Genomic DNA, 19,458 nt, shown 5'->3' with positions numbered 1-19,458 from the left:
TAAACTTAGTTGTCCTGCTTTCAATTTAACTTGAGCACCTTTTTGTGTCGGGTCTGGGGATCACTGAACTTTCAGGGCTGTTTCCTGTCCCCTAAACTGAGAGGGAGTAGATTTTGTTGTTGCTCTGTCACAGCCGACTCTTTGTGATCGGGGTTTTCTTGGGATTTTCTTATCAAAGATACTAGTGTGGTCACCAACGTCAAGGATTTATTCTAGCCCAGTCAGAGATTCCTAATGAATCTTTTCAGCACGATCCATCCTCCAAGCTGAAAGAGAGAAGTCATGTTCCTTGGGCACTCTTTCTGATTGCTAAAGCTTGCAGAAATCTCATTTATCATTCTCTTGATCACCAGTCCCTCCTTGAGTCATAGCCGCTTAAAAAAAATTATGTAACAGAAAACTAGAACAATCAGAACATTTCAGAAGTAAAAGAGCTGACCTAGAACTCCTGAGGTTCCCCATCTCTGGAAGTCTCCACCTTCACATTCTGGGTAGATAATCTCTGGTTGGGGAAAAAGAAAGGTAGGTAAAACATGACAGAAGTGCAAGACTTTAAAGATCCATCACCTAAAGCCGATGAACAAAAAAATATAAACATTTCTTAAATTTGTCAAGGAATTGTCCCCAACTCTGCAGATACAAAGAAAACAGAAATAGTCCCTGCCCTCAAAGAGCTGGCAGTCTAATTAATGGGGGAGACGAAGAGATGTTGTGTGATGTATGATTATATGTAGAAGACAAGACATAGAGACCTGGGAGTGTCCTGGGTGGAGATAATGACTGAATCCGCTTGGAGGACATCTACAAGTGGTGGGATTGGTGTGGATCAACACAGAAGAAGCAGATGGTCCAGTGCAAGGGCAGCCCAGGGGTTCAGTGTCCCAAAAGTCTAGAGAAGGGAATGTTTTGAGGAGAGGGTGGTCAGCAGCATCAATGCAACATAGAAGTCAAAGAGGATGCATCTTGGAAGAGACCATTGGTTTGACACATAGAGGAACAATGGTCTCTGGAAGGAGCGATTTCAGAAAAGTGATAAAATTGGAAACTGGATTTCAGGAGATTAAGAGCAAGGAAAGAGGAATCAAAGTCTTTTGTTTCCTTTCATGAAGTCTGTTTAAAGAGGAACTGGGGATGACAACACTGGGAAATTTCAGTGAGATTTTTGTTTTTTAGGCTATTCGGCAAGGAAACAGTAGTTCCACAAGAGTGAAGATTCAAAATGGGAGAAAGGATAGAGAGGACAATCTATTGAATAAGAAAGGGGATGGAGTCAGTGGCCCTGAATTAGGATTAGATTTAGTTTCTTTATTCTCTGAGCAAAGGCAGAAGTCATAAAGAGGCAAATTTCAATTTATTTATTAATTTGGGAGGGAACACTGTAGGGGAGAAAGCATTTCCTAAAAGAACTGTTCACAAATACCATTTTTGGGAGGTGGCGGCTTCCCCATTTCTGAGCAACAGCTGAAGAATCGTTGCTTAAAGAACATTTCTTCTTGCCCAACCTGGATGTAATGGCTTGTAAAACATCCTCTAAATCAGAATCTCTGTGCTTCTGATTTCAATAAGCTGTCCTGAAAGTAGGTGGAGATCGAGTCATCACCTGAGAGATTATAGTTGAAGTTGTAGAAATGGATGTGAAAGGACAGCACAGGGAAAATCAACCTGGTGTAATGTGATTTAATAATAAATAGTAACATTTCTGTAATGAGTGAAAGTTGGCATAAATTTTAATAAATATCTCATTTTAGCCTTACAACTACCCTCGGAAACAAGTGTTATTATTATTCCTATTTGTTGTGATTCCATTTTTTCGATCATGCCCAGCTCTTCATGACCCCATTGGGGCTTTCCTTCACAGAGATAATGGAGTAATTGACCATTTCCTTCTCTAGCTCATCTGACAGATAAGGAAACTGAGGAAAAAAGAATTGTCAGGGGCTCATGGGAGTGTGACTTAGCCTAGATTTGAACACAAGTCTTCCTGACTTCAGGCTTGGCCCTGTACCAGCTAGCTGCTCATTATCTCCATTTACATAACTTGAAACTGAGGAAGACAATGGTTAAGTAAGAGTATAGTAAAATAATAAGGGTTTGAAACTGGATTTTTATCGGGAGTCAGACTTCCCTGATTCCAGTGCTCTATCCATTGTACCACCTAGCTGCTCATTATCCCCATTTACAGAATTTCAAACTGAGGCAGACAGTGGTTGAATAAGGATGAAATAATAGTGAGATAATAAGGGCTTGAAGCTAGACTTTTATCTGATTCCAGACCCAGTGCTCTATCCACACTGCCATTTAGTTACCTTACCATGAGATAGAGAATATGTAGAGGGTTGGACTCCCTTCTTAAACTTACAGACTGTGATCCTGGGCAAACTGCATAATTTCACAATGTGTGGGCAGCCTCCTAAAATTCTCACATGCTAATCCATCAGTGGAATAGGTTAGGTTCACAAGACACAGTAGTCAGTGACTATAGTAATCTAGTCTTTGATAAACCCAAAGATTCCAGCTTTTGGGATAAGAACTCACTATTTGATAAAAATTGCTGGGAAAATTGAAAATTAGGATGGCAGAAACTAGGCGTTGACCCACATCTAACACCATATACCAAAATAAGGTCAAAATGGGTTCATGATCTAGATATAAAGAATGATATTATAAACAAATTAGAGGAACATAGGATAGTTTACCTCTCAGATCCATGGAGAAGGAAAGACTATGTGGCCAAAGGAGAACTAAAGAACATTATGGAATACAAAATGGATAAATTTGATTATATTAAGTTTAAAAGTTTTTATATAAACAAAACTAATGCAGACAAGATTAGAAGGGAAGCAATAAATTAGGATTTTTTTTAACATTCAAGGGTTCTGATAAAGGCCTCATTTCCAAAATATATAGAGAATTGACTCAAACTTATAAGAATTCAAGCCACTCTCCAATTGATAAATGATCAAAGGATATGAATAGACAATTTTCAGATGAAAAAATTAAAATCATTTCTAGTTGAAAGGGTGCTCTAAATCACTATTAATCAGAGAAATGTGAATTAAGATAATTCTGAAGTATCACTACACACCTCTCAGATTGGCTAAAATGACAAGAAAAGATAACGATGACTGTTGGAGGGGATGTGGGAAAACTGGGACACTAACACATAGTTGGTGGAGACGTGAACTGATTCAACCATTCTGGAGAGCAATTTGGAATTATGTCCAAAGGACTATCACACTGTGCATACCCTTTGACCCAGCAGTGTTTTTGCTGGGCTTATATGCCAGGGAGATCTTAAAGGAGGGAAAGGGATCCATGTGTGCAAAAATGTTTGTGGCAGGCCTTTTTGTAATGACAAGAAACTGGAAACTGAATGGATGCCCATTAGTAGGAGAATGGCTGAATAAGTTATGGGATATGAATGATATGGAATATTATTGTTCTGTAAGAAATGACCAGCAGGATGATTTCAGAGAGGCCTGGAAAGACTTACAGGAACTGATGCTAAATGAAATAAGCAGAACCAGGAGCTCACTGTACACGACAACAAGACAATTATACAATAATCAATTCTGATGGACATGGCTCTCTTCAACAATGAGATGATTCAGGCTAGTTCCAATGGTATAGATGAGATCCATCTATACCCAGAGAGAGGATTGTGGGAAATGAGTATGGATTACAACATAGCATTTTCTACTCTTTTGTTACTATTCACTTGCATTTTGTTTTCTTTCCCTTTTTCCTTTTTGATCTGATTTTTCTTGTGTAGCAAGATAATTATGGAAATATGTATAGAAGAATTACACATGTTTAACATATATTGGATTACTTGCCATTGCGGGGGGGTGAGAGGAAGGAAGGGGAAAAATTTAGAACACAGGATTTGCAAGGGTGAATTTTGAAAATTATCTATGCATAGGTTTTGAAAATTAAAAGCTTTAATAACAAAATAAAATTGTAAGATGCTGATTAAGGACAGAGCTGCATCAGTAAAGCAAGTTTCTCCACTGGCATGCACTTATGGCCATCAATCAAGAGTCTGGGCTAGAAAAAAAAGCAAGGAGAATGGAGGATATAATGTTGGCAATCTCCCTTCCCTCTTGTCATGGGTATATGTGTGAGACTTCTGGGAAATATATAATGAAGGAGAATTAGAGCTTGGAAGCCACTAGGAGAGTGACCTCTCTTCTCCTAAGAAGGAGCCAACAATGATTAGGACCACCCATTTTGATTTGCAACTCGTCCACACTCTTGTCACCTCAAGTATCAGTGTAATCCAGCAGTCTACAAGCATTCGTTATATGCTGGGGGCTGGAGAAATGGAACTGCTCTCTACTGTGGGACACAACACATATGTCATGGATACAGCCTGAATAGATTCAAGGTAATTTTCTAAAGAGGCATCAGCAGCTGATGGAAGAGAAAAGGTTTCCTGCAGAAAGTTGAATGGGAGGTGAGCATAGAAGGCAGAGGGAGAAGGTTCCAACACATAAGGCAAGGGAAGAGAGCAAGTGAGAAGGCAGCATAAGCATCAAAGGTGCTAGCAACAAAACTAACTTGCTTAAAGGGATCTTTATCAACATCCCCTTTGTCCAGCCAGGAGCCTTGTCTGAAATCGTACTCTCTGTGAATCTGGTAGCCTGACTGTGGGCAGAAGACGACTTGCACTACATCGTGGTGGGACTAATGTGGCCAGAAATGTGTGCTCCAGCTGGAACGTTGGACCATCTCCATTTGTATTTAGAGGCTACTAGAAGAATCTGGAACCTTAGATGTCATTGAGTTCAATTCAAAATTGAGAACAGAAAGTGTGCAAATCACTGGTGCTGACATTCGAGCCCCCTTATTTTCTAGGAAATAAATCTAGCAAAATATAGCAATTTGCCCAATATCACACAGCAAGTTAGAGTTAAAACTGGGGCTATAACAAGTCTTCTCTCTCTTTGGCTAATATTTTAATTTTCTAAACTGCCACTTAGTAGAACTGTATGGTCCTCATGTGAATGAATCCTGTTTTCTCAGGACTTTTGCCATAAGCATCAATCTAGGAACAGAGAAAGGCCGAGTTAACTGCCAAACTTCTACACATCAGCATCTCTCTTTTCTGCTTTTCATTAATAAGCAATTTCCCAGCCAAGGGGATGTGTCCCATTGAGCCCTTTTCTCCGTGAGGTGATTGATCGCCTCCTTCCCCTGGTTTGATTGTATCCAACCTATCTTCCTGCAATGTTTCTATGGCCTTCCCATTCCTGAGACCAACTCGTGCCCAGCTGGCCAGTCAGCCACAATCTGGGTGAGTAGAGAAGCCAAGGGACCAGGTTAGTACCACAAACTTAGTCCACCATGCTTCCTTCTCTCTGGGCCATCTCTTCTTCTGTGTGTGATCACCACAAGGCAGAAGGAACTGCCAAGTTCTCCCTCATTGGACCTTTGAGTTCCCCATGGTTTCCCTCTAGCTAGGAAACCCTGGGCCAAGACTCTCAGTGAGATGCTTAAGAGTCTCACTCCTGTTCTTTTTCCAACTAGGTCTTACTCATTTGGATCATCCCATGGGTGGACAAATGCCAGGGCATGTCCCTGACCATTTTCACAGCACTGTGGAATCTCTAAGGGAGCTCATAATTACCACAGTGGTTACCCCCTGGACTCCTTCCCTGCCTCCAAATGAAGATACTTGGGCATAAAAAGTTTGCCAAAGTTGGCTCGGTAGGTTAGAATTAAAGCCCCTTTTGATTGAAGTATGTGCAGTAAATTACAATTCTTCCTTTCCTTCCAGTGCTGTCCAGTGTATAAGGGAGTGCATCTCTGGTCTTCTCTTAGATGTTTTGTGAAGCATCCCAGGGCAATATAAATAACCCAGCCACTGTAGGGGGATTTTGAGAAAATAAAAAAAAAATTAAAAGAGAGTGGATGGCCTCATATTCCTGCATCTAGGGAGTAGAAGGAGTAGTGTAGGGGTAGAAGTGAGAGACACAAGGTATGTGCACAGGGAGAACTAGGCCATGAAAATCTGCTAACTTTTCATGAGCCACTATGGAGCTGGGTTAAGAGATCCACTTTTCAAGGTCTGAAGCATGGCCTCCCCTCTGAGATCCCCACTGGGTGAAAACTAGAATTGAGGATCCCAGTATAAGAGAAGATTCTAGGAGCATCTGGGTCATTCACTTCAACTTCCTTCTCTATAAAATGTAGAATCTGGGTTTTTGAGCTGCCTTTCAGTTCCAGATTGAGGGGAATCCATTGGACCATTCTCTTCACTGTACTGAACACCCTCAGGCACGGGCTCTCTTTACTTCTCTTTTCCCACAGTTATAATCATTATTTGCTATCCCTTCCAGGGGACATGGAGATATCAACATGGGCTTCCAGTTAACTGCTGCCTTAGCTCTGAATGAATTCATGCTCTATTTTTTGTGGAAGTGAGAGGCCCTGAAGAGCAAGGGCTTCTTATCTGGGGATCCCAGAGGGCAGTACCATTCTCTTCTTCCTCCTCTTCTCTCTCTCTCTCTCTCTCTCTCTCTCTCTCTCTCTCTCTCTCTCTCTCTCCCTCCCTCCCTCCCTTCCTTCCTTCCATGCTCTTCCCAGAAACAACAATCTGCATATTGTTACCACAATATTCTACCAGACATGCTATTTGGTTTCCATCTGGCAGCCTCCAAAATCTTTACAATAGGCACCATCCAGGAGGCCACAGGGCCTTCTGTAGATGAAGACATATGCAGAATGATGGTTATTAAGGAATCATAAAGACAATGCATAAGTGAATTATTTTTATATTTTTTATAAACTGAATTGGATTTCCCTCAATAGGTTAATTGAGAATTTCATAGAAACGAACCCTAGGAAATTAGAAGTAACTTTAGGGGTCCAATGGCCCAACCACCTTTTTGTACAAGTGGGAAGATGTTGCCAAGAGAAAATAAATGTCTTAAAATCTCAACACTAGCTCAGAGTAGAATCAGACTTCATTTTTTATTAATGGTCAATTGTTCATTACTCCTAAAGGCCTTTAGATAAAGTTAGATGTTTTGTCCTTTAGCTTGTCCCCAGCCTATCACTCATCCATTCAACTCTTATTTACCGAGGAAATTGCTATTTGAAGGAATTTTCTATTTATAAAGAATCTTCATATAAAACTCACCATTACTTTTTTGTTCTGTAAGTTACTTTGACACAATATTTTTTCAAAGTAGACTCCTGGTCTGTTCCACCCAGCCTGTGATTTCCGTGAATGGCAACAGAGGCTCCGACTCCTTTGGGCTAGATGGAGGTTGTACCACAGAATGTAAACTTTTGAGGGCAAGGACTGCTTTTTTCCCCCTTTGTATCCTCAGCATTCAGAACAATACTTGGCACATGATAGATCTTTAACAAAATTATTTAATCCTTAGGATGCTGAATGGACCTTTAACTTTCCCAGTCTTCTAGTCTAAGAAGATGCCAGGCACTTTCAAGTCCACTAATCATGAATATGCTGCATTTGAATGTTTATGGTGGGGTGCTGAAGTCCCTTTAGGGGTCAGTGCACAGGATCTAGGGTCTCACCCATCTTTCTTCAGTTGCATACTCCTTCCCCTACTCCTTTTGGGGAAAAGGATTTTGGTCTAATTGAATTCTATTAGGCCTGCCAATGGTTATTTCCCTCAATTGAATGTATTTGTTTGTGTTTTAAAGTTGAAGATTTCCTGAAAAAAAGTACTGCAGTCTATCATCTTTGCATTGATATTGCACTCCCCCTCATATTAACTGACATTGTATAATATTTTATAGTGTGCACTTAAGGTTATAGTATTTCCTTTCATCCTCTTCCTGATCCTGCAAGATGGACAGTTGTGCTGAGCCTCATTTTAAGAATGAGAAACCAAGGATCAGGGAGGGCACATGAAGTGAGCTGATCACAGAGCTGAATGTCCCAGGGGACGTTTGAGCTCATGTCTTGTTGACTCCAAATTTAGTTCTTCAAATAAGGGCAGGATGCTTCTTATGAGGGCAATTTTTATTTATCTGTGCAATCCCAGCATGTTGACATACAGCTAGAAGCTGAAATGGACCTTAGATGATGGTAGTGGTGGTGATGGTAGTAGTAGTAGTAAGTGCAGTAGTTGTTGCTGTTGCAGTTACTGTTGTAGTTATAGTAATAGTACTAACAGTATTAGTAGTAATAGTAGCAGTTATAATGTAGCAGTTGTAATAATAGTAATTATAATAGTAGTGATTGTAAAAGCAATATAATAGTAGTACTAATAGTTATTGTTGCTGTTGTTATAATGATAATAGTAACATTAGTACTAGTAGATATAGGAATAGGAATAGTAATACTAGTAGCAATTGTAGAGGTATTAATAGTAGCAGTTGTAGTATATAATAGTAATATTATAGTTGTAGTAGAAATAATAGTAGCAGTTGTAGTGGTAATAATAACAATATTATAGTTGTAGTAGAAATAGTAGCAGTTGTAGTAGTAATAATAGTAATATTATATTATAGTAGAAGTAATAGTAGCAATTATAGTAGTAGTAATAGCAATATTATATTGTAGTTGTAGTAATAGTAGCAGTTGTAGTGGTAATAACAATATTATAGTTGTAATAGTAGTAATAGTAACAGTTTTAGTGGTAACAATGACAATATTATAGATGTAGTAGTATTAGTAGCAGTTTTAGTAGTAATAATAGCAAGATTATAGTTGTTGTAGTAGTAATAGCAATTGCAGTAGTAACAATAGTAATATTATATTATAGTAGAAGTAATAGTAGCAGTTGTAGTAGTAATAATAACAATATTATAGTTGTAGTAGTAATAATAGTAATATTGTAGTTAGAATAATAGTAATAGTAGCAGTTGTAATAATAATAATCATAGCAGTTTATTATAGTAGAAGCAAGTGAGTAGTAGCAGCAGCAGCAGCACAAGTAATAGTATCAAGTTATTTTTATAGTAATAGTGGTAATAGTAGTACTAGTAGATATAATAGTAGTAATAGTAATAGTTGTCATAGTAGTAATAGTAGTAGTTGTAGCAGTAGCATTTGTAGTAGTAATAGTAATATAATAGTTGTGATTGTTGTAGTAGCAGAAGCAGTGGTAGTAATTATAGTAGTAATAGTGATTGTAACAACAGTAGGTGTAATAGTAGTAGTGGCTTTAGTAATAGTAATACAATAGTTGTAGGAGTAATAGTAGTAATTGTAGTTGTAGTAGACACAGTAGTAGTAATGATTGCAGTAGTAGTAATAGTATTTGTATAATCTTTTAAAGTTTGCATATGCTTTGCAAATATCCCATTTTACCTTCACAATTATTAGAAGTTCTTGTTTTGTTTTATTTTCACAATGATTGGGAGTTTAGTGCCATCATTCTCTCTGTTTTATAGATGGGAAAGCTGAGCCTATAGAGCATATCAAGTCTGACCTTCACATGACGTCAAGGAGGAACCAGAGATTCACTGGGGATAAGTGATGATTAAATGACATATAAATACTGTCAAAGGTGGAATATGAACAGAGATCTTTCTGACTCAAATCCAGTGCCCTTCTCCATGCCATCAGGGTGCTTCTCTTGCATCTCCCAGCTAGCCCTTCACCAATGGTAGATGCTACTGAATCCTCTTACCCTTTGTGCCACCCTCCTTACATCTCCCCAGGAAGTGTGACCAAGCTCTACGAGAATCATCCCAATGATCCCAAAGGGTCTTTTTGGAGGTTTCCACTTTATTGGGAGTCAGCCTGGGCAGAAGAGGTAAATTCATTTGCCTCTCTGTTTGCAGGTCATAATCAGAGAGGGGCTTCCTTACAGGATAAAGTCATCCACAGAAAAGAATATTACTCCTGGGTCCTTTTCTTTTCCCAAATCATTTGTATTTTTTCCAGAATGACTGTCCCTTTTTGCCAGAGACTATGAAACAGTCACTCCGCCCCTCAGACACGATCTACACATTCCCTGGGGCTTCCCCTCAGCCATCCTCCCATTTTGTTTGTTTTGATAATGTACTGTGTCAGCCCTCGGATGCCCAACGCAGCTTTCATTCCTTTCAATGAAAGAAATACTTCTGAGGAGGCAACAATCCCACCCGTGTTCAGCTGCTGTTGATGCTGGCGATGGGGGAGTTGTTTGGAAGGATTTTTTATATATAAATAGACATCTGAGTGTGTTTTTTCCCCTTCAAAAAGCTAATGTGAAAAGTAAACCACCAGCAAGATCAACAGCAGGGGGGGGGGGGTGTGGTGGTGAAGAAAAATCTCCCCAGTGAAAGGGTTTTTTTTTAACCAAAAGTAATATTGAGCTGACATTTTAGCTCAAACAGGTGTCCAGAGGCCAGAACTTTCCATTCCATTCTGTTTTTCTTAGCCAGTCTATCCTGAGACTTACCTTAATTCCTGACTAAGTCTTTAAAAATCTTAAATCAAACAAACCAGGGAGAAATGTCCAGACAACTCCCATCAAAATATTGCTTTGGTCTAGATTTTTCCAAATTCTTGCCTCCAATCACCACAGGGTTTTGTTAGGGGCCTGGCCAGAGAGTGCTCACATCAACACTTTCCAGGCTTTGCAGATTAAATGGGGGGGTGGGGACAGATGGCACGGGACCGAGACAAACATCACGAATGGGGCATAGGGCAACACAGGATCATGAAATCCTAAAATAGGACAGTGGGGAAGGATGGGAGAGATCACCTTGGCCAACTTCGGTGCTGTTGAAGGAGTTTGTATGCCAGAGCCAAGAGCGAATGAATGAAGATTTTTGAGGAGGGGAAGAACATGGTCAGGCTGTTGACAGTCACCAATAATAAGTGATTTGTAGCTGTGTTAGGCACTTTGCTCTTGTAATGCATCTCGGATGACATCGATGTGAGGGTTCTCTCCCATGATACAATTCGTGAGTTTTGACCTAGCCTTGCCTGACCATCCTGTGTGACTTTTATCCATTCCCTCCTATAAGTCTGCCACAAGAGGTCCATCCAAAATGCAGGAAAGCCTGATTTCAACCCCTTGATATTGTTTGGAAACCAATGGGGCAAGTGAGCTATCCGTTAGTTACGCTAGATTACTCAGAGCTGCCAAAAAGATGGGAAAATTCTCATCGCTATGTCCCTGTCAATCAAAGGAGTTCCGTCTCTGAGATAGATATGGTTTTATCGATGAAAATTACATAATACCCCCCAAATGTCGAGGTATTTGACACCTTCCCTAATAAAGGTAGTGTAATATTGTAAATAATATACTGGACTTGGAGTATGGAAGTTATGCGTTCCAATTCCTCGCCATCATTTACTGTGTGACTCCGGACATATAACCTAGCCCTTATTTTCCTCAGTTTCCTCATTTATAAAATTAAAGTTTTAGATTAAATGACATCTAGTGTCCCCTTAAATTTAAACCCTATTTAACCCTAAAATTTAGTCCTACTTAAACCCTAGGGTCAGGGAAGTAGCCTATGACCCAAGATTTGGGGCTTTGCCGCTGTGTCCTTGAAACCCCCACCAATTACCTTCTGCTTTCTGCTGCACCCCAAGGATGGGATGCATCTCCCCTGAGCCTGTCCATATATTCTGTGGTTGAATCTCTCCTTTATGCATTATCTCCCTTTATTAGAATGTGAGCTCTTTGAGAGCAGGGATTTTTCTCTTTCCATCTCCTCCACTCAGCCCAATACTTGTCACATAATAAGCACCTAATAAATCCATTCTTCCTCCTCCCTCTCCCCATGTCTTCCTTCCTTTCTTCCCTCCTCCATCCCTTGCTCTCACCTCCAGATTGCTCCATATTTTTTCGTTCTTTCTAGTGAGACATTTCCCCGATGACAGGCATCCTTTTTGCTTCCCTTGCCCAGTTCTTCATAATAGCTTGCAGTCTTCTTCCATCCACCATTTGTCTCTTCCTTGCCAAGTCCATCAGACACACATCACCATGATTCCCCTTTTTATTGTTTGTTTGTTTTACCCCAGATGCTGCACTCGCTCCATAGACACTGAGATTAGGGCCAGGGAACGCTCGAGCTGGGTTGACCATTTTCAGGAAGTTGAGAGGAGGAATAACCAAATCCATTTTTTCCCCAATGAGGATGAGGTGAGAGTCCGTTCTGACCATTCAAAAGGACCCTGTCTTTGGACAGGATTATGTTAACATGCCCTGGACCTTCGAGCTCCCTTCCTAGCTGGCTGCCAGCTCCTTGGTGACCCATGAGTGAGCTCCTGGCACTGAAGACGTGTTGATGAGTTCACCCTTTTTTTCTCAGCTCTATCCTCTCTCTTTCCAGTGAGTAATTAAGAAAAGGAAAGGAAGGATACACATGTTGGGAGACCAAGGAAGGGCCTCTTGGGAGCCAGAGCTGATGGATTCACTTGGCTTGGACTTGTTACAACAGCAGATTAGGGTGATCATGACTCGCTGGCAAGAGTTTCTGGGTAAAACTAACAAATGCTGAGTAAGCAGAGATATTTAACAGCTCCCTGGGAGTTTGGAAAGTTATTTGAAAATGAAATTTTAGCTGGATCCCAAGACTGGATGGAAGGAGAGAAGAGAAATTCTGGATCTCTGGAAAGCAAGTCATTTGAGCCCGAAATTTTCCACATGGGGCAGCTCAGTAAAATAGAGGGGATCTGCCCGATTCTGGCAGTTACGCCCATTTAAGTCAATAAACATTCATTATGTGCTTAGCAGGAGGATGAGCTTGTCTGGAGGTACAAGAGAATAGAGAAGTGTTATTGACTCTTGGGAGAGAAATCACAAAACCATAGTGAGTCGAGAATCTATCCATGTGCCATATACATTATCTTCAGCTTATAGTGTCAGAGAGCAACCAGGAGCATTAAGAGCTAACATATATGAGAAGCAGAACTTGAATCCATATCCCTCAGCACTTGTGGCTTTATACCCTTACAACTTTACAATGGCGAGTTCTTCCAGGGGTCTGCATTATATGCTCCTGCTTCTTCAGATTTCAACATTATATACCCTCCCTCCACCCTCACCCTCACTTCCCTACAAATTTTCGTCTTCCTTTTCTGTGTTCTTTTCCTCCATTAGAATGGAAGCTCCTTATGGACAGGGACTATCTTTCTCTTGCCTTTATTTGTATTCCCAGAACTTATCATGGTGCCTGGTAAATAGTAAGCATTTAATAAATGTTTCTTCATTGACCGACTGACTGACTCATCCTTAGCTCTATTACTTCTACTCCTGGGAACATTTCGGGAACTCATCTGCTAAAACTGCTTTCAGAGACTGTCTGTCTCCTGATAGCAGTCATTTTTTTCTTTTATTCTAAATGATCGCTAGAGCTTGATCATCAATCATCCAACAGACTTTGTTCCAAATCAGTTTTGGCCATCTTTAAATAGGAAAGCAATTCTCAAAAGACGATCACTATTAAAGACAGTAAAAAGAATATGTCGAGAGCCAGCTTCTGGAACAGCCGAGGAGATTTCCCCATGATAAGACAGTTTGACCTCTGATAACTTGCTCAATAATTACTACGATTAGTCATTCCCATCCATAACATTGTGACACAGTCAAAGTTTGCTCCAAGGAAAAGACATATTCTTCAAGCAAATTCTTGAGGAGGAAAAGTGATTCACCACCAAAACATGTCTGGAAGCAACCCTCGCCCCCATACTCCGGGACTCATGGGCCTCGGGACATAAAGTCATTTGGACACTTTATGATGTAAGCACTGGGTACGTTCAGCCTGGGCTTTGGCCCAATAGGCAGAGCCAAGCCCAACTCACCTTGGCTTATTCCGGGGGTGATGTTACTGTCAAGATGCTCTTTTAAACACATACAGACGGCTTCCCATTCTTTCCTCTACATATAACCTACCTCTCCACCTCATGGTCATTATACAATCCAGCCAAGAAAGAACATACATTCTTACCCTTTCCAGGAAAATCCTTTAAGTTGTTCTTAAAGCCTTTTTTCCTTTATATACTACACTTAAGAATATCTCCATACCCCCTTCTGCCATTTTCTTGGCCCTGAGAATTATAGAATTGATAAGAATGCCAGAACCTTTGGTTCAATCCATATTTAAAGGAAAAAGCAAAAGCAAAAACCCTTTTAGATCATGTCCAACTTGGGGGTTTCAAGCATCGGAGTTGCCGAACCCTGGAAAGAGCACTCTCAGCTTTTTTTAGTACTTTTTTCTTGCCATCAATTTTAGGTTTGCTTGTTTTGTCTTAAAATCTACACCGTGAATATAATAGTGTTCTCTGGGGCTGAGCAGATCCACCGGAATCCCTTTTCTTCAGTTCAGCCCTTCAGAGACCCGAAGGCAGCTTGCTTGGACAATGGCCCCCAGGCTACCCCTGCCAGGCTCATACACCAAACATCCCTCCTTCATCCCCCTGATGGCCACTTGGCACAGACTCAAGGTCCTTCGTGATCCCGGTTATCATCATCTAAGTGTTCTTGGGATTTGAAATGTGGCACCTGGAACTGGACACAGCAACCAACACAACCATGGGACGAGGATTGTTACATGGGTCCTGTGGCCCAGACACTGAACAGGGCCCTGGGGACAGAAATGCAAGAACCACAATTCAGTGTTGAAACAAACTCTCATCCTAAATATAGACACATTCATGTGTGCATTTTGCACAAACATCACGGATGGTTGTGAATGTTTGTATACAGGTATGTGCATGCACACATACAGCCACTAGGAGGCACTGCAATGCACAGAGCTCTGGCTCTAGAGTCAAGAAACTTCATCTTCCTGAGTTCAAAGGCGGCCTCAGATCCTTCCTAGCTGTGTTTGAGATGGAATTCAAAATTGAGGTTTTTGATTCAAGTTCAACAAACTATCCATGGACCCAAATAGAACAGGTTTTTTTTTTTTTCTGGGAAATTTAACTTGGGAAGGAGGGCAGGAACAGTTGAGAGGGTCAGGAGAGTTTCTTGTTCAAATCCAGGCTGGACTCTGGCCAGTGACGTTTCTTGGTGCTTGGAAGTCCTGTGATTCTGTGCAGATGAAGCTTGAAGCAAAGTGAGTCCTTTGGGTCCTTCACCTGCTAGACAGTGAACCGTGAAATCTTAAGTGGAACCAGATTGGCTGACACAGCCCCCACCCACCTCTAGGGTGCCCGCCGAGGGCATTCCTAGGGCCAGTAACCTTGAGGAGAGACCCTTTGCTAAACTTGGCTTGGGGCCCAGCATTTCAAATTCTTCTTCTGCCTTTAGAAAAATGAAAAGCAGCCCAACGAATCCCAGTGCATGTGCTGTGTTCTAGTCCCTTGGGAAGGAGAAGCGTCCAGATGGCTGGAAAAACAAAGAGTGGGGAAGAACGGCTACTGTAAGCCAATCTGGACCCCAGAGCCAAGGAGGAGCTGAGTTATCCTGACCCAGATATGATCCAGTGACAAGGTTCTGACAAGCACTCTGGCCCAGGGGATGATTGCTGGAGAAGTCTGGGAAAGTACCCAGGGGGCAGTGGTGAGGTCAAGTCCAGCTCCAAGCAGAAACTCCATTCGGTGGTGGGAGAAAAGGAACTGGGGCATCTGAGGGCAAGGCTCCCTCTGTGTGACCACAAATTCTATGACATGGGAAGGACTGTGGACCGACAGAAGTCACCAGGAAAGTATCCTTACCCTGAGGCACAGCATCGACATCGATTCGGGAGTGGGGAGTAAAAAGATGCCCTGGATCTTGCCTCTGCCCTGTGTTATTGATTCTGGACAATCTCCTTTACCTCTCTGGGCCCCCGGTTCCTGTTCTCTAAAATGACCCAATTTTCTACTGAAAAGAACCTTGAATTTTTTCTAGTCCAACTCTCTGATTTTATAGGCAAGGGAAGTGCAAATGGTGATGATTTGCCTAAAATCACATACCTGGAATTTGAACTCAGGTCTCCTATCCCCAAACCTGTAATCTTTCTACTGAACTAGAGGGGTTTGGACAGCTTAGATGCTAAAGTCCTTCTAACTTTCATCCTATGATCCTTCCATCTTTTGTGATCAGTCACATTGTGTAAGCAAAGGGTCAACTTGGGCAGTGGTTAGAGCCCCTGTCCTAGAGTCAGGAAGACCTGAGTGCAAATGCAGCCTTGGACACTTACTAGTTGTGGGATCCCAGACAAGTCACTTCACCCTGTCTGCCTCAGTTTCCCCATTTTTAAAATGAGCTGGAAAAGGAAATGGCCAATCCCTCCAGTATTTCTGCCAAGAAAACCCCCTATGGGGTAAGGAAGAGACACAGGACTGAAAATGGACTGAACATCATCCAGTAGAGTCTGAAATGGAGCAAAACAATAATAGTACTGCATGCTCAGCATGGGCTGCTGCCCCAGGAAGGGATGCTCAGTAAGACAAGGCTTCTGTCCCCTGTGGGGCACACTGGCCGTGGACATCAAATGCCTGTCTCAGCAAGAGGAGCCAAGCTTACTACGGGTGTGCTTCTGCTGTCTCTGGCAGGGTGGGGATGGACGTCACACCATCAAAGCTGCTTTGTCTTCCCCAGTCTGCGTCTTTCTGCTCTGTCCTTTTACTTGGCTTTGTCTGGATGGGCCTCAAATGTCCAACATCTTGGCGTTGGTTGGCTACTGGAGCCTGTAGGGAGGGGTCCTCTGGAGCCAATTTAAACACATCCCCTTGGGTGTCTTCCCAAAGGCCTTAGAAGCAGTGCTGTTTCTATTTAAACAAACCAGTGTGTTAAACTGGGACAGTTCTGCAATCTTACTATTTAAAAATGTAGAAAAGACTCAAGGGAAATGTGGGTCTCCCAGGAGGAAAGGGTTAAGTGGTGGGCCTTACTCGGTCCAAGTAACTGCTTTTATCCCCCATATTCTTCTTGAAGTCCATTGGTCATTTTATTTTATTTCCCTTTTTAAACAGGACTGATTATGTTATCATTGCAGGGAACTCTAGTTCAGAGAATCATTCAGGGATGTGAGAAGTCCATTGATTTCTCCAGTCTAAAAGCTAGGCTGTGTCATAGAATTTGAACTCAGATCTTGAATGAGGCTAATTCACTGTTCCAGTGCCACCTTTGGCTATTATTCTACTAAACAAGAAGGGGCTGAGCCTTGGATGAAATCCCAAGGGGAGGAGGGCCCCACCGCTCCTGAGTCCTTTTAAGTTCTAACATTCTGGGATTCTGAAGGTTTGTCAGTCAATTTGGTAACACAAGTTAGACAGAGAGCTCATCCCCAGACAAGAAAATACAGACAGACTATTGATTGATTCTCTCCTCCTACCTTGCTTGGGAGAATTCTCGTGAGCTGCTTCATGTTGCAGCTCTAACGTCTTCTCCAATAAGAGACCTCTCTGCATTCATTCCCCCCGTTGGGGATCTCACCAGGATGACACCTGCACTTACTCGTGAACTGGATTTAAGAGACAGAGCCGCACAAAGTTGCCAAGTCTTATTCTCTCTTCCAGAGTCACCGAGGCCCAATGGCAAGACCAAGTAGGACCCTAATGAGGGCCCCGGAGGCAATGGACTCTCTGACATCTCCGATGTCTGACCAAGCACTACATCACACCAACTGCAGCCGCCTTCATGGCCATGGGAGCAGATTGTTCCCATCCATCCATTCTACCAGGAATCCTTCCCATGTTTGGGTCACCAACAGTTGAGACCTGTTGGCTCCCCCTTAACTCTCTTAACCTGTATCAGCCTGTCTGCAGAGAAGGTTTATCAAGGTCTGGACATGGCACATGTTACAGCTTCTTGAAGTCACAAAGTTGGGTGAAAGCAGACACCCAAGGTGGAGGAGCAGCCCTGGAAACGGACAGGGAAGTCGTCCCTATTCTCACCCTTCTCTATCGTTGGAGGGAAAGGTCTGGAGATCATGGGAATATGACAATATATAACCCTTAAAAATATCCCATAGCCTCCAATGTGCATCATCCCACTATGAAATACTGGCTGACAGAGGAAATTGAATCAATCAACAAACATGAAAAACATGAATGAAATGCATACTGTAGCAAGATGACACACAATGATGCATCTGTTGAAACTTTCATCCTTTTCCCCTTCAGTAGACAGCGAATACTGGGACAGAAAAGGCTGATCAGTTTTTTCTTTGTATTTAGAGGACCTAGCATACAGAAGGTGCTCAATGAATGTTTGTTGAATTAATAAGACACAATCACTGCTCTTTGTGAATTTACAATCTAGGACAGGGGTCTGTACACTTTTTTGTGCACTGGACCCCTTTGGCAATGGTTTGATGAGTCCATGTGCCATTTTTTGGAATCTTGTTTGTAAATTATATAAAACAAAACACATATAATCTCAATGGAAATGGATTATATTAACTTATATTTATCTATAATGTAAAATAGATTTATAAAACAGAGAGATATATGCATGCATTTAAGTATAGACATAAATATACATATACAAATATAACCAGTTCACAGCCACCCCTCATTAAGAACTTCTGACTAGAGGAAAAATAATCAGAGAGATACAACAGAGAGTGTGTTGGGAGGCATTAGGAGGAACAAGACAGAAATGCTGAGAAAGCACCTCCTCCATATATGGCAGAAAGGGTCCAAAAGACAATGGGGAAGGTGCTCAACCAGATTTAATGCAATTTTGGGGCAGAAGTCTTAAGGCTCTGACATGAAGAGGGAATCCACAATGGACCAGAGTATTCAAAGAAGCGTTTGGACTTTGGGGCATGACTACCACATTTTTCAACAATTTAGTTGTTAATCTCTAGTTGACTCAGTTTCCTCAGGCATAAAAAGTGGATAACTGAAGCAGCTAGTTGGTGCAGTGGATAGAGCACTAGCCCTGAAGTTGAAATCTGGCCTCATACACTTAATAATTCCTGGCTATGTGACCCAAGTAGGGGATAACTATAGTATGTATCTGGTAAAATTGCCATGAGAAGCAATGAAATTTTTGTAAAAAAAAAAAAAAAAAAAGAACTTAGTATAGTCCTGAGACATAGTAAGTACTTAATAAGTGCTTATTTTCAGATAACATTATGCTACTTACAACCAACTCCCACCTCCAGTGAGATCCATGGTCCTTCAAGAGATGAAGCCTAAAAATCCATAGAGGAAACAACTAAAGAGAAGGCAAGAGTGTCCATTTATATACCTCTGTATACTCTATGGCTCTATGGGACATACAGAGATGATCAATGTCTGAGGTTCTTCAGGCCTAGAGCTGAGAAATCAGTTGTAAACAACATTGGAGGTTTTCTTGGTAAAAAAGGTCTGTCTCCTTTATCACAAAAAGATTCTGGGAAGCCCTGCCCAGTTCTGCCCCAGATCACTCTGGCTCATCCACCTCACTTCTCACTCTAACAGCCCCATACTACAAAGAGAAATTCTGAGCAAGTTTTAAATCATGGCATATGAATGAAAATCCAAAATTTCCCTTTGGAAAATCCAAAGCTTCCCTACTCACCCATTCCCTACTCACTACATTGCTGTGCCGAGGTACTCGGTAGGAGGCCACAGAGGAGTATTAATTATATTCTTAATCCTCCACTTATAGC

Source organism: Sarcophilus harrisii, chromosome 3, assembly GCF_902635505.1.
Source record: "Sarcophilus harrisii chromosome 3, mSarHar1.11, whole genome shotgun sequence".
Taxonomy (NCBI): domain Eukaryota; kingdom Metazoa; phylum Chordata; class Mammalia; order Dasyuromorphia; family Dasyuridae; genus Sarcophilus; species Sarcophilus harrisii.
Note: the sequence above shows the minus strand (reverse complement) of the source record.